This window comes from Rhipicephalus microplus, chromosome 9 (genome assembly GCF_043290135.1).
Source record: "Rhipicephalus microplus isolate Deutch F79 chromosome 9, USDA_Rmic, whole genome shotgun sequence".
NCBI lineage: Eukaryota > Metazoa > Arthropoda > Arachnida > Ixodida > Ixodidae > Rhipicephalus > Rhipicephalus microplus.
The window spans coordinates 58,406,458-58,420,848 of record NC_134708.1 but is presented as its reverse complement, the minus strand read 5'-3'; the positions used below and the strand labels follow the sequence as shown (position 1 = coordinate 58,420,848).

Sequence of the window (14,391 nt, the reverse complement as noted above, 5' to 3'; positions counted from 1 at the left end):
CGATTGCCTCCGCTGCCATGTTTTGGTTCTATTTACGTTGATTGGAAGACTTCAGACTCAATTTCGTTTTTCGTAGGAAGTACCAATGCCTGAATTTGGCTGTACAGAATAGTACTTCAGCATAGCGGTACCAGGTACGGACGGTTAATACGTAAAGCATAATTAAACATGTGACAATTATGGCTAGGCGTAGGCAAGCGGACAGCCGTCCGCTAAAGCTTCCCACGCAAGCACAGTTGCTGCGGGCACCCGTGCAAAAATCTTCATGAATCCTTGTTTGGGATAAATATTAGCAGTGCTCAGTACAGGGAGTAACATAAAAGTATCGTGGAAGTTAACAGCTAATTAGGGAACCTGTTAGCGATTCTCTTAGCGCAGTCCGTAAACGGTGGCCCCTCAGCGGCATCAGCGTCACGCTCGCTATCAAGGGCGGTGATCGGTTCGGAAAAAAAATCGAATTCCCGAACGGCGACAGCATCGCACGCCGCTCAGCCATCGGTTTGTTGACACTGGAACGGTGACACGCATTTAAAGTGGCTGAGTCTTCGAAAAAACATTCCCTCTAATTTCGAAGAAAAAGGGTCTCGAAAACGGGGTCGAGTCGACCACGGCGAAACAAACAAAGAACAAAAAACACATCGAACGACCCTTTTCCAAGGCAAAACAACTTTTCTTCGGCATGAGCTCACGCATTCCGCAGTGGCCGGGAGCGTTCATTTTTATTCCTGCAGAAGCGAACCCAGGAGGGCACGCAAGCTGTACGCTCCCCCTGTGCAAGCACGGCTTCCACCGCACTCGGTAGTCCGGGTTCGAAGGTCACGATCCGACTACCCGTTTGCCGATATCTGCGTGCACGACCCGTTCGTACAGTGTTGACACTGCCGTCAAGACACGCGAGACACGTCGTACAAGAAGGCGAACGTCGTCCGCGAAAATTCTTTCCCCCTTCGATTTCGAAATACGAACGGGACACGGCGCAACGACGTGGCCGCATGGAACAGTAGTCGACTATGGCAGGACAAACAGAAAGGGCCAAAAGAAGAATCTTTCTCTCGTCAGCGCGGAACATAGCTTTCTCCGGTACGAAACCTCTCGAATACAGCCCGAGCGTGTACACTTCCTCGTACGGAAGCAAGGAGGGCAAGGAGGGGGATAGCTACTCCGGCGGGTTGGGATTCACTTCTTCCGCAGCACTGTTCTTTCCATGAGGGTTCGGGGTGCGCGAAGGAAAGGGGGGGGGGGGGTCAAGGCGTGGCGTCCTTGAAGGGGGGAGGCAATGCAACTTCCGAGACGTCGTCGTCGCCGACGACGCTGTACAGCTTAAGCCGTGCAGCTCACTCGAGAAACCACTCTCTGTCTCGACGACGTGCGACGACGCCGTGGCAAACCGGCTTGGTAGTCGAGGGCGAGGGCGTCGTGTCGTCGTTCCGCTAACCCAATTCCAGCGGCTCGACTCCGACGCTACTCGGCCGAACACTCTCACTGTGTGCGCCGGCCCCTTGGATAGCCGCCGACGGTCGAGAGAACCGGCGCGTAAGCTACACGCGCATTGGAGAAGCCCCCGCCGCGACTGCTGAGGACCAACGCCGCGCGCAAGGTGAGTACTACAGTGGCGGCATCGCCGGTTGCTGTTAGCCCCGGGCTGGCTGCGTCGGCTCCTTTAATTACTGTCGCCGCGATGTGACATGCCTCGACGCGACGACAGAGGAAGCGTGTGGCTGCTCTTCCACGCTGTGGGCTCTGCGCGCGAGTGATGGGTGATGTGATGTGGATTCCCTGCCAACCGCGTGTGAAGAAGGACTGACCGCGAACCCGGCTTTTGCGTTTCGTGATTTATGGACGAAAGTGGTTTACGAGGTGATTGCTCACGACAGCTTTATAGAGGCTCGTGTTTCGCGTCCTCTACAGGGCGATTGATTGATTGGGGATACTTTATTGATGTATATTTCGGAGGTACTGTCGTTCCGGTGTGATTGGTTTTATGTTCAGAACGGCCGCAGATTTTGCCGTCCAGGGGTTTGCTCGTTCCGACGTAAGTGACCACACGCATCCCAGCTGGACAGATCAGCCCTTTTATTGCTATGGTGTTAGAATAAAGAGGTTATACTTTGGCGTACAAGGCGAAGAGGCTATCGCTTCGTCTTACCCTTATTGAAATGCGAAAGTAGTGGTTATGCATCCTTGGCTTCGAGATTGGCTGGGGTGACCATGACGCCAGCCACGCGCTCTTTGTCGAAGCACTGCAGGAACGATTCACAGCAATGAGGGTGTTGATTTCTTTTGCGCTTCTTGGCGGATAACAATATGTACTTGGGCTCTATGCACGCCAATGTGTGACACGTTTCTATTGTACACAAATCGATCAGGGTTGAGTGGGAAGGATGGCAGGTGTGGCGTAGGCATGCTTTTACGGAACTCTTTAGCGGTGATACCACGTCACTTCCAGAAAGTTCGGGTTTGCGGTTACATCGATAAGAAGAGGTCAGTGGGTCTTTCATCGTTATGTATATCTTAGTAAATTTTTTCATCACGTTTTCGGAAGAACCTGGATACGATTCGACAAGCTGTTCTTCCGTAATGGACGTTGACATTTACTGGTCTCTTCCGTCAAAATGTCCAGCTTCATCGTAAATTAAATTTTTCTCTTACTAACACCACAAGGATACGGGAGAGTGAGAGAGAGCAGAACTTTATTCAGGGGAAGGGGATATCCTAGAGCATCTACGGCTGGGACCCTTTTTCTACAGCTCCAATGGCTCTGGCTGCCTGCCGGACTTAATACAGGAGGGCGAGTTGGACTCCCGGGTCTGAGCTCGCGAGTTGTGACTTGCACTGTTCCATACTAAGCATTTAAAAAGTTTCGCGGGTGACATTGTGCAAACCAGCGTAAGATGTTCTCATGAATTTCGGGCCTTGAAGCAAAGCATCCGGTGCCGTGCTGTGGACCTTCTTCATCCTTGAGGACACTGTACGATGCGAGGCAGTAGACGGATTGTGATAAGAGGAAGCCGCGTGCATCTAAGTGCCGAAGGCGTCGAGATTTATGCGACCACAATTTTGTCCAACGAAGCGGACGGAGGTCGTCGTTGGCGCTATCACCGGAACGAGGCGCTGGTGTCTTCGTCGGTTGCATGCAGCCTTCCGGAAGGTCGTTTGATCAGCGCAGTGTGCGGCTGCGTGAAAGAGGACAAGGATGGAATCAACATGGCTGAGTACAACGTGCTCGTGCTTCCAGCCGTTAAACGGAAGGAACATGTTTTTTTTTTCTGAAAAAAGCGTGATGCGAGTGCAGCTTTTTTTTTTTTTCGTCTCCAATCACGCCGGGCGATTCAACGAGCTGATATTGGACAAGGATGAAGCAATCGTGTGCATACGTTTGTATATGCAGACTTCCGCAAGTTTTTGCGTGCGCTGTAAACCAGCTAGGAGGTTTTACTCTTGCAGATGACGTGGCTGAAACATTGTTTGTTCATTCGACTCACAAATGAAGAACTCTCTTTTGTCCTGCGAATTACTACGGCTTTTAAGTGGCGCGAACATATAGTTTTTAAGAGACGCTCGCCACGTTGTTTTTTATGTTCCGTAGTAACGCCTACCTGAATAACGAAAGAGGTAATGTATCACTCATCTCGATTCATTCGGTATACTTTTTGTAGATTTCATAAGTTAAAGCATAATTAATTGCTCATCCGCTCACCGGCTACGTATCCCACACCACAACATCACCACAGCCACAACTTGACGCCCAAGCGTATAAGCATCTACACAGCCATTTTTTTCGATTTGTTCCGATGTTTGCCCACACATCATGACCAGCTACATAAGACCCCGAGTGGTTGTTTTTCTAAGCCCTCTTCCTCTGACGCCCCTTTCATTAAAGAAGAAAACTATTGCTGAAAAAAAAAAGGGTCAGTGCTCTTTTTCGCAGATGAATGCGGTTAAGCTCTGACAATCAGTGAGAACACTTTGTTGAGGAAGCGGTCCTTTTCATAGATTCAGCTAGCTTCTTTCTGCCACAACTTTGCTATAAAAAACAAGAGCGTAGATTAAATTTTACGTTGCTGTTGTTGAAACTCGCTGGGCAGCAGATCGAAAACTGTAGGGCACTGGAGGAAAAGTTCCATGAAGACACCCAGCCAACTAAATCTAAATTACTAAGCTGTATTTCCCAACGCGAAAGCGACCTTTACAATATAGGCACGAATGAACGACGAATAGTTTGCCGCGCTGTCATCTTCGGAATCGAATTCAGGGTCATGGCCCAGTTGCTCCTGGTAGGCTTGTTCTCGGATAACTAAAACAGGGCTTGTTGGCTGAACGTAACGTCAACTAAGTTGACGCAATGTGCGAAAGAATGACGGGGACTCGATTTTACGTTCTCCTTGCCGTAATCGGCTCCACCTGTCCAGCTGTCTGAGAGTGTTTGGTAAGGGCACGTTAAGACGTCGAGTGTGATGTGATAGGCACATATCCGGATACCACGTGTGATCTCATAGGGACGCGTTCGGCTGCCGAGTATAACTTCATGAGTTCATGTTCAGGCGCCGAGTGTGACTTCGTAAGGACATGCCCAACTGCCGAGTGCGACTTCATAGGGAACACATTCAGCTATACCAAGCGTGGTTTCATAAGCACACGTCCAGCTGCCGTGTGTGCTTTCACAATGACATGTTTGTCTCCCGTGCACGAAGAACGCCGCTCGCCTCCGTTTAAGGAAGTCGAGGAAGCGAATGACTGATACTGCCGCTAGGCGCACGCATGTTTCCACCGTGCCGGTTCGTCTACGTAGCGCTGCCCACGGCTCGAAAAGCGTGGGGTGTGCTGTAACACGCGTGCCCCTTTCGAAGGTCGCCGTGTAGCGTGCGACCGCGCCGAGTTCTCGGGGCGTCGGTTGCGTTTAATTCGCACTCATACCCAGAAGCGTACCCAGGTGTCAATCAAGTCGGAAGGTGTCTGACTTGCAGGTGTTGATTGACCGATTACACTTGCCAAGATGCGTGCGATCAATAACAAAAAAAAAAACCATAAGTTTATACACTACGTTAAAAAAAACTCTGTCATAGCTGGAAAGAGTATTTTGCGGCACCCGCACGGCGGTGATTTATTGGTTACGATACTCGACTGTTCATCCAAAGGTCGTAGGATCGAATCCCAGCCGTAACGGCTGCGTTTAGATGGACGTTAAAGGATTCGTGTACTTAGAATCGGTGGACGTTGACTAACACAAGGTGGTCGGAATTTCTGGAAACCTCCACCATATGTTGTCCCTCATTATCACATTGTGGTTTATAGACGTTTCACGCCATATATTATTATTATTATTATTATTATTATTATTATTATTATTATTATTAAGTCTTCCAAGACTGCATAATTGCCGCGTGGTCACACACCGCCGCTGCGCATGAAAATTTCACGAGTGCTAAGGACAACCGGATGTGCTCGTGTAAACATGCATGCATTCAGATGTCACGCCCTTCCACGCGCACTATTTCGAATGAAACTTGTGTTTCCGGTCACTTAACGCATGTGTATAGTAATTTAAGATAATCTGCCTTGTCTTAGACCCCGCGTTATCCCGTTCCATATTGTTGCATCGCAAGCCTAAATGAACCGAGAGCCACGTTGCTAAATATCCAGCTCATCCAGTGAAAAACCAGTCAGCCAATCAATGGAGGGTGCAGCCGTACTGATTACATATTTAAATGTTCTCGTGCAAATAGTTGCTTGCATGAGCTTCCGTACACGACCGTACACGACAATATTACGCCCCCCCCCCCTCCCTTAGCATTGAAGTCCCCCCACCCTCCAGCATTACGGGACTTCAAACCGCATTTGGGTGTTCGATATATCTTCAGGTGTGCCGTATATACAAGAATCAGTGGCGTATAGCAATGTTACTTAGCGAGATTGAGCGTAGCGAGGCAACTGAATTATTTTTGGACGATACTCATAATATGACTGTCATGTGTTCCAACACGTACCACCGCTCTTAGAGAAGAGCGAGCCTTGTGGCAGCCATAAAAATTTTTTTCCTATAATTATAGTAAATGTATTTGGCGAGAGGCTGGGCGGCTGCGAGAAAACAGCGTTGGCTTCTCGTAATTCAAGGCCAAACTTGAAAAAAGCAAAAAGAAAAATAAGAAGCTTTCGCAGAGCGTTTTGCAATTGTGTTGAGGGTTTCCTTGCCGCCTGCGTTTACCATTTCTACCGGACGATGGTATTGATCGTGAAGGTCACGTAACAGCTCCCTTGAACCCGGCACTCAGCATTCCGGATATCTGAATAATGATCGAGCTGATTCGATTTGTTGGTGCGTTTACAAATAACACCCCGCGCATTAGTAGTGGCTCGGACTGTTCGTTCACTATTACGTTCAATTCATTATTACGCGGTCAAAGGTATTCAATTCACAAATGTGCTAATTTTTAAACCTTCATTGCCATTGGGTAACTGGCTTTGAAAATAATACTCCAGGATGAGTACTGGTTGAAGATTTCCCTTATGAAAAACCGCCTCCTAATCCGCTTTTGAGAATACTGACCTAAGATTCATATTTCGAGAAAAGAATGCTCATACGCTAGCAAAGTTTGACCAGACAAAAATAGTTCAAGCAACACCAAACATATTGCAGTCATATTTGTTTGTTTGTTCGGGCCTCACAGAAGATGGCGCCTACCCACTGGGGGGGACTGGCCAGGATTTCGACGTTTCAAACTTGGTAGATAATTTGAACAATGTTTAGTGATAAAAAATAAATAAATAAATTAGAAAAAATATGTTTTGTTTTGATTGTGAGATTGTTCAAGAAGACCAGACTGCTAAATTGCCTGCTCCCAGCAATCTTGAATATATAAGAGTCTAATGTTTCATGTTTTTTTTTCTTTATGTACAATACTCATGCTGTAGTAAATATAACTATGGATTACGTTTAGGCGCTTAAATCTAACTGCAAACAACCTCAAAAACATCCCTTTCGCAATGTCCCAAACCTGACGAACCGAAGCTTGGTATACTTTCTGCAGTTATAAGACACTTCTAATTCACCTGTACATAACGGCCATCACATGGTGTTCTTAATTTTCATTGCTTGTGGGGACACCTTTTTTTTTGTACGCCAGGTTGAAGGGATCAATCAATCGATCGATCAAACAAACAAACAAACAATCAATCAGTCAATGAATCAATCAATCAATCAATCAATCTGTGCCTCAGATGTGACTAGTTTTGCACTGCCTTTCAAGCCTACTTAAGTAGAGTACGTCGCAAGTGGTGGAGGTTGCTCCTCGATTCCTCCTCTCTCCTGACCGCACTTTACCTCCCGGAGCTTCGCGATGCGTGTAATTGAAGACCCCTGATCTCAACCGCCCTCTTCATGAGCATAACGCTAATAATACGTTGTTTATACTCCCTTATTGTTATGGACATTGCATGCGTGCTTACAGAGGCAGCGTTACGACGACGCCTGCAATATCTGCTGTCAGTGTAAACAGGTAAATTCCGCAATCGACAATGGATTTACTAGCGTAATGAACAATAGAGTGTGGCGAAGGGCACTTTAGCTCATAAAGAGAACGCGATGGCTTCTTCGTAGCCGAATCTTCTGTAGCGAATGCAGCGATATATTTATAGCGCGGGGCAAGGTGCACGCCTTCAGCCGAACGTATCATCGATCATCGCGTCGACACCGTCAGGATCAGAGGACAGGTTTGAGAGCTTGTAAACGTGGCCGACGGGAGCCATCGTCCACGTTGTATGAACTCTGTTAAATTTCAAACACCACTAGATAAACATCAAAAGGAAGCGCTAACTTTTTTGTCGAAACAAAAAAAAAAGCCATGTGCAACTATGAGTGATAACATTTCAATATAAACTCCCCAGTACAAACAAATGTCATTGCCGCAACGAGAAATTGATGTTTTTACGCTTGGTTCACCGACGATTAAGTCACCTTGGGGTATTCTGTTCTTAATTTAAACTTATTCATGATTTAGGTGCCTAATTTCAATCTGTGGTAATTTTATCTAATCTTTGCATGACTTGGCTTGCTTATTGAATTCAAGTCATCTTTGTGCAATTGCTTTTGCCGTATCGAAAGAATTTGGCACTCAGCGTGTCTCCCACCTAATTTTGTAGCGCTTAAGACTGTGTTTTGTTTTTGTTTTAATTTAGTTCACTGGAATATGCAGACACCTTAGGGACAGGATCTGCTCGCGTAACCGCCGCAGTTGCTGTGCTGTGCTGAACTTGATCTCATGTCTCACGATAGTTCCATGTGATTTGAATCTGTCGTTACATTGAATATCCGCGGAACAGGTCGGCCGACAAGGTTTTCAGTTTTCCACAAATAAGCATAATAATAAAAAACTGAAACTCTTGAGGGGGGGAAAACGAAGCAGAGAAAACTAGGTTCTTGCAAGATCAAGATTTGCGAGAAGTGTTGGGGAGAGAAAACTGCTCGCTGTAGTAACGGTCTACAGTCAAGTAAAGGTCCTCAACTATACTGCGAGGTAAAGAAGATGGGAACAAATGAATAGGAAGCTAGTGAAAGACAATGAGAGAGAGAGAGAGAGAGGGAGACTGGAGGCTGTTGTCAATTTAGTCGACGTGATAAGATGGATAGATAGATAGATAGATAGATAGATAGATAGATAGATAGATAGATAGATAGATAGATAGATAGATAGATAGATAGATAGATAGATAGATAGATAGATAGATAGATAGATAGATAGATAGATAGATAGATAGATAGATAGATAGATAGATAGATAGATAGATAGATAGATAGATAGATAGATAGATAGATAGATAGATAGATAGATAGATAGATAGATACGCTCAAAGTCGCCGAAGTTCGCTAAGAAATTCTTCGCATTTAAAAAGGGAAGGTGGCGTATTTCTTTGCGCCGCGTTAGACATTCTAAATAGTGGTGACTGTAGTACGCATAAAATGAACTTGCTGCAGAAGGCGTGTAGATTTAGACGATAAGCAGAAAACACTGAAAAAATTAGGGACTGCGCAGGGTACAATGGAACAGAATAGTCGTAACGCTCACAAACCTGAAGTCAGCCGGGAGGATAAGAGGAAATCAAGATCATTATATATGACTGTGTACCGAGCTGAAATTCACGCGCTATAGAGGCAATAAAAACATATAAGTACCAAAACCATGAGAGTGGCGTGCATTGCGTGCAGTGAGAATGAATGTCAAGCAGGGGTGGTGATACTTAAGCAACGGGTGTATGACATTAGAAGGAATGCAGAGAAAAAGACACTGGTAGCCGATAAAGTTGACGTCACTAGAGAATAAGTGAACCTCGGCAGCAACATATCGCGTTTATATGAACGCGTAACCAGTGGTCATTTTTAGGGACGGAGTGGGCATCAAGAGATGGGAAACGCCGCCGGTGAGTGCTCGAAGTTGTGGGTAGGCGGTAACGCGAGGAATTTTCCAGGCATGGAATCGAATCGGCTCGCGAAAGACAGGGCATGTTAGAGACACCTAGGAGCGATTTTGCAGTGCATATAAAGGATGATAATGACTATAAATATGATGATGATGATGTAGTATAATACAGTCCGACTCGTGCGAGCACATTAGGATATATACGGACCGTCCGCCGCATATGTGCAACAGTTACGGTGTTCCGCTGCCGACCCGGAGGTAGGGGGTTCGAACCCGGTAGTGGTGGTCACAGAGGAAAAAGGGGATACAGTGCCGTGTAATGCGCGACGTCGGTTCACGTTAAAGAAGACTAGATGGCCTAGGCTCTCAGATCGGTCCCCTACGGCGGGTCTCGCAATTATATCGTGGTTTTGGGATGTAAAATCCCAGATGTTGTTACTATTAAACTGATCTGAGAGGTTTATTTCGAAACACGACAACGTAAATTGAGGAGCCATCACGAAGTGAAATCAGTTCACAAGCACCCCGACGAGTTTGAGGACTCGTACATGGCACGACGAAAAGAAAGAAAGAAAGAAATAGAAAGAAAGAAAGAAAGGAAGGAAGGAAGGAAGGAAGGAAGGAAGGAAGGAAGGAAGGAAGGAAGGAAGGAAGGAAGGAAGGAAGGAAGGAAATAAATAAATAAATAAATAAAGATAGAAAGAAATGAAGAAAGAAAGAAAGAAAGAAATAGAGGAAGAAAGAGAGAGAAAGAAAGAAAGGAAGGAAGGAAGGAAGAAAGGAAAAAAGAAAGTTAGAAAGAAGAAGAAAGAAAGGAAGAAATAAAGAAAGAAAGAAATAAAGAAAGAAAGAAAGAAAGAAAGAAAGAAAGAAAGAAAGAAAGAAAGAAAGAAAGAAAGAAAGAAAGAAAGAAAGACGCATACGTGAACGAATAGTTCCGTGCATACACATAAAGGCGTGGCGTCAAACGCTTATGTTAGCACGCTGCCGGAAGTTTCGCGGCTCTGTTTCTCTTTTGTGAGTCGATCCATTCCACGGAATTGCAGCCAGCAGTCGCGTGAGAGCGGTCTTATCGGCCGCAGCTCCTTCCGCATCTGCCTACGCATTTCGCCCGGAGAGCTAATGGCCTTTAACGTTTTTGCTCATCTGCGCACCCGGATCACTTCTCTTAATCCGCTGCGGTCGTATACGGAGAATATTGGAGGCGAGATAAAGAGAAAGAGGCATTCGCGTTATATTTACCCTCCTCTCCTATTTAGGGAAAGGAGAAACCTGCTTTGCATAGCGAGTCCTCGTGCAAGGCTCTTCGCTATGCACCAGGAATTTAAACGGGGATATTATAACGTTTCCGTCCTCGGCAACCACGGCCTAATTGGTAAGCGAACGCGACAATAACACTGTCAATACCTCCTTTTTTTTTCTTTAGCAATATGACCCTGGAATTCTTCACGGCGGTTTTAAGAGCGCTGAAAAAAAAACATACATGTTGAGTCTTATTTCTTCTGTTCCCCGACAGTTTCTTGCTTATGATGTTCCGAATAGTTTTAATAGCGAATGCAGAGTTATGCATCGGTGGCTGTCACCGCTACGCATGCGTCACATGCTAGTTAAATAGTTTGTGGAGTGGGGGCTGGGGGTGAACAGGGAATCCCATTCTACGTTTCATCTTTCAGATTCTTTTTTTCACTGTTACATCCCTGCCCGCGTCACTGGTGCACGGCCTGATAGAAAGACTGAACAGGCCTGAAATCATTTCACTCGGCTGCATTAGCCGGCGTTTCCGAACCTTCTGAGACCAATTTCGTTCGCGCTGTTGCCCTTTGTACTAAGCTTACAACACAGAATCGATCAACCGAAAGCATCGTCATCATCCCCCGATGAATCGCTGCATTCCCGCGTAGGTGACCCTGACCTTGTTCCTTCTTTTTCCTCGTGCACTGCTTTAAAAAAAATAGATGAACATGCAGCCTGACTACGCCCACTGCATGGCAAAGGCCCCTCCCATATTTATTTTTATTAACCCGGTCCTGTACTAACTGTGGCCAGTTATACCCGCGTACTTCTTGATCTGATCTGCCCTCCCAACTTTCTGTCTTATTCTCGCGCGCTTGTTTCCTCTTGGAATCCAGTCTACTACCCTTAACAACCAGCAGTTATACACCCCCTCGCTACATGCCGTGTCCACGCCTATTATTTTACGACCTCGACCAAAATGAGCTTAACGCGCGACAGAATATAGAGAGAAGTTCAGGAAGGGATGGTGGCAGAGAGTCCGCCGCGGTGGAGCAGTGGCTATGGTGTTCGGCTACTTACCCGAAGGTTGCGGGTTCGATACCAGCCGCGGTGGTCGAATTTCGGTGGCGACGAATTGCTTGAGGCCCGTGTGTAGTGTCATGTCAGCGCTTGTTAAAGAACACTAGAAAGTCGAAATTTTCTGGAGCCCCCCACTACGGCGCCTCTCATAGTCATATCGTAGTTTTGGAAGGTAAAACCCCAGATTATATTACTAGATTGTTTAAGAGATGAGAAATTTGTGAACAAAAGTTGTCGCTAGGGCCCATGTTTGAACAAGTGGCCTAGTTTTATGAAATGTATCAACCACCTATATACCTTAGCGCAGTAGAACACAGAGAATCTCAAGGGCACTCCAGCAAAGCACCGCGCCCTCTCTGGTGCCACTTTCAATGTCCAGATGTCTCAGGACACGTGAAGTGTACGACTGTGTTCCGTTCGTGCCAATCGGAGCGAGAGAAGAGCCACCGCGACAAGGGAGTCCCACACCAGCGGCAAGGCAGCCTTCGCAATTCAAGGCGACATCTCGAAGAGGCAGGCATAAAGCATACCACACAGGCGGCAGCAGCAACCACTGGAAGAAGAAGAAGCGAGTATAGTATATTTATACCGGACGTCCTTGGGTTGTGGAAGGAAGAGCCCCGCGCGACGGCATTTTTTGCATCAGTATTCCGGTCAGAGTCCCCTCCCGTGCATTTTGTCGTCGTCCCCGCTATGCGGCAGCTGTGCCGTCGGCGTCGACACGTTCAGCTCAACGGACACGTCCTCTTGCTCAAGCTACTGGGACTTCTTACCCCACAGCATGGACACTGTTCACGTCCACTCACTCAACCACCGCATGGTCAAGTGCGCGAGCTGTTGCCTTTGTGCCTCGACGAACAACAGTATTGCGTACCCTTCCGTTCTCATTTGACGCGTGTTTTAGTGCATGCGTTAGAGCAGGATTCTCGCGGTCACAATGAGTCGTGTTGATGGTGGAATTTGCCGATGAGGCGTTAGCCTCACAGACCTGGTCTAAAATTGCTCTGCCTGAGGGCATTGTTACACCTGAGGCGTTGCGCCGTGCTCCCTACCGAGAGGCAGCAATCAGGCGCCTTTTTCTAACCACTACCACCGCCAGCTTCTATGTGGCACATCTCCTGGTACGTCGCTTAAGCCCGTGTTTCACAGAAAACATAAAATAATAGCAGGCACGTTCTCGCGAATCATTCGTGCACATTCCAGAAACGCACCCCATTCACGGCATTCGCATGGAAACCCTCTTTATGTTCTCCACCAATCTCTCCCTTTCGAGGCAAGAGCGCTTGCGGGATCAGACATGGTCGTCTAATCGCCGGCTTCAATGCCCTCAAGACACATTAGGGAAATCGCTTGGTTTGTAGTATATGCTTTAACGTCCCAAAGTGACTCGGGCACTGAGAGACGCCATTACGCAGCATTCCGGAAGCATTGACGCCATGGGTCAGAGCTGCAGCTCACACAAGCTCATCACCAGACTTATAGTTTATTTGGGTGCACGTTAAAGACCCCAGGTGGTCAAAATTTCCGCAGCCCTCCACTACAGCGTCTCTCATAATCATATGGTGGTTTTAAGACGTTGAACCCCACATATCTATCAATCAAGACTTATAGTCTGCCAATACCAGCTCAATTCAGCTCTCGCGTCTCTCTGGAGGTCGTTTTGAGCTTTTTAAACTCTAAATTACAACTGGGAATATTATGGCAGGACAGCGCAGTATATGGTACAGGGCACAGTGCCATTATGCTCATGAACATACTGGCTCACATAAGAGCCCGTGTACAGCTGGGAATATATTAAAAGGGCACGTTTGTGCGCTTGTGTTTCAATTCGCGGCGATCGGGCACACGCGCAATTGCCGAACAGTAGGCGAAGCTCGTAGACACTCGAAGCTTCTCAAGGTGAAGATCAGCGCTGCAGGTTTGTGAATGGAAAAGGTTACGCTTGAAAAAGGGCGATAGAAAAAAAAAACATTTCGTTAGCAGAACTAACAGTTGGGCTAATTGGTACTGATTCACCATTCACTGCGCAACACTTTAGGCATGGTCTAGTATTGGTATATACAGAGAATGCATTATTCAAGGATGCTTTCATCGCATCGTCTGTCACTTCGTACACGTCTTGTGTTGCACTTTGCCACGCCGCCTACCAGAAGGTGTCTCCGGGTGATTAGGATAAATAGTCGAATCTAGGTCATGGCAGCGGGGAGGATGCCGTCGAAACCGTTTACTGGTGTAGTCGTAACGTGGTACAACTGCAAGCTTGCTTACGGCTCAAGCTGACGCGTTTGAAAACGACGGTGTCGAAAGTGCAGTGTACACCGTCGATGACATCGGCCGACTACCGTCAGTGCCGTGAACGAAGCGTCGCAGTTCGAAATGCTCCAGTGCAACCGTTTGCCCGCAACTGTGTCGTCACCGTCCTGGTCTGATGGGACGGTTCGCGATGGCAGCGACACTTTGTCAGTCCGCGTGGCGTTAGAGGTCAAACCACGCTGCGTACCCGCGTTACGCACACTGGACTCATGCCGAAGCGACGGTCATTGAGGGCAAGTCCACACCACACATTCTGTTTCCTTCTTTCTCTCTTCTTTCCACCTCCCTCCCAGCACGTCTTATTTACACCGGGCTTCAAGTACGGTGGGGGCATCGTTAGCCTATAACACATGCA

The 14,391-nt window shown here is 47.1% G+C and overlaps 1 protein-coding gene across 1 annotated transcript in view; it reads left to right on the top strand.

Annotated features, from left to right (window-relative positions):
- Positions 1-1,380: 1,380 nt before the first annotated feature.
- The window catches only part of LOC119163303 (peroxidase-like), a 158,774-nt gene continuing 145,763 nt past the window's right edge, over positions 1,381-14,391 (top strand). Inside the window, exon 1 of the mRNA XM_075873700.1 lies at positions 1,381-1,597. The gene's annotated coding sequence lies outside the window, so the exon portion shown is untranslated. The remainder of the gene's footprint in view (positions 1,598-14,391) is intronic.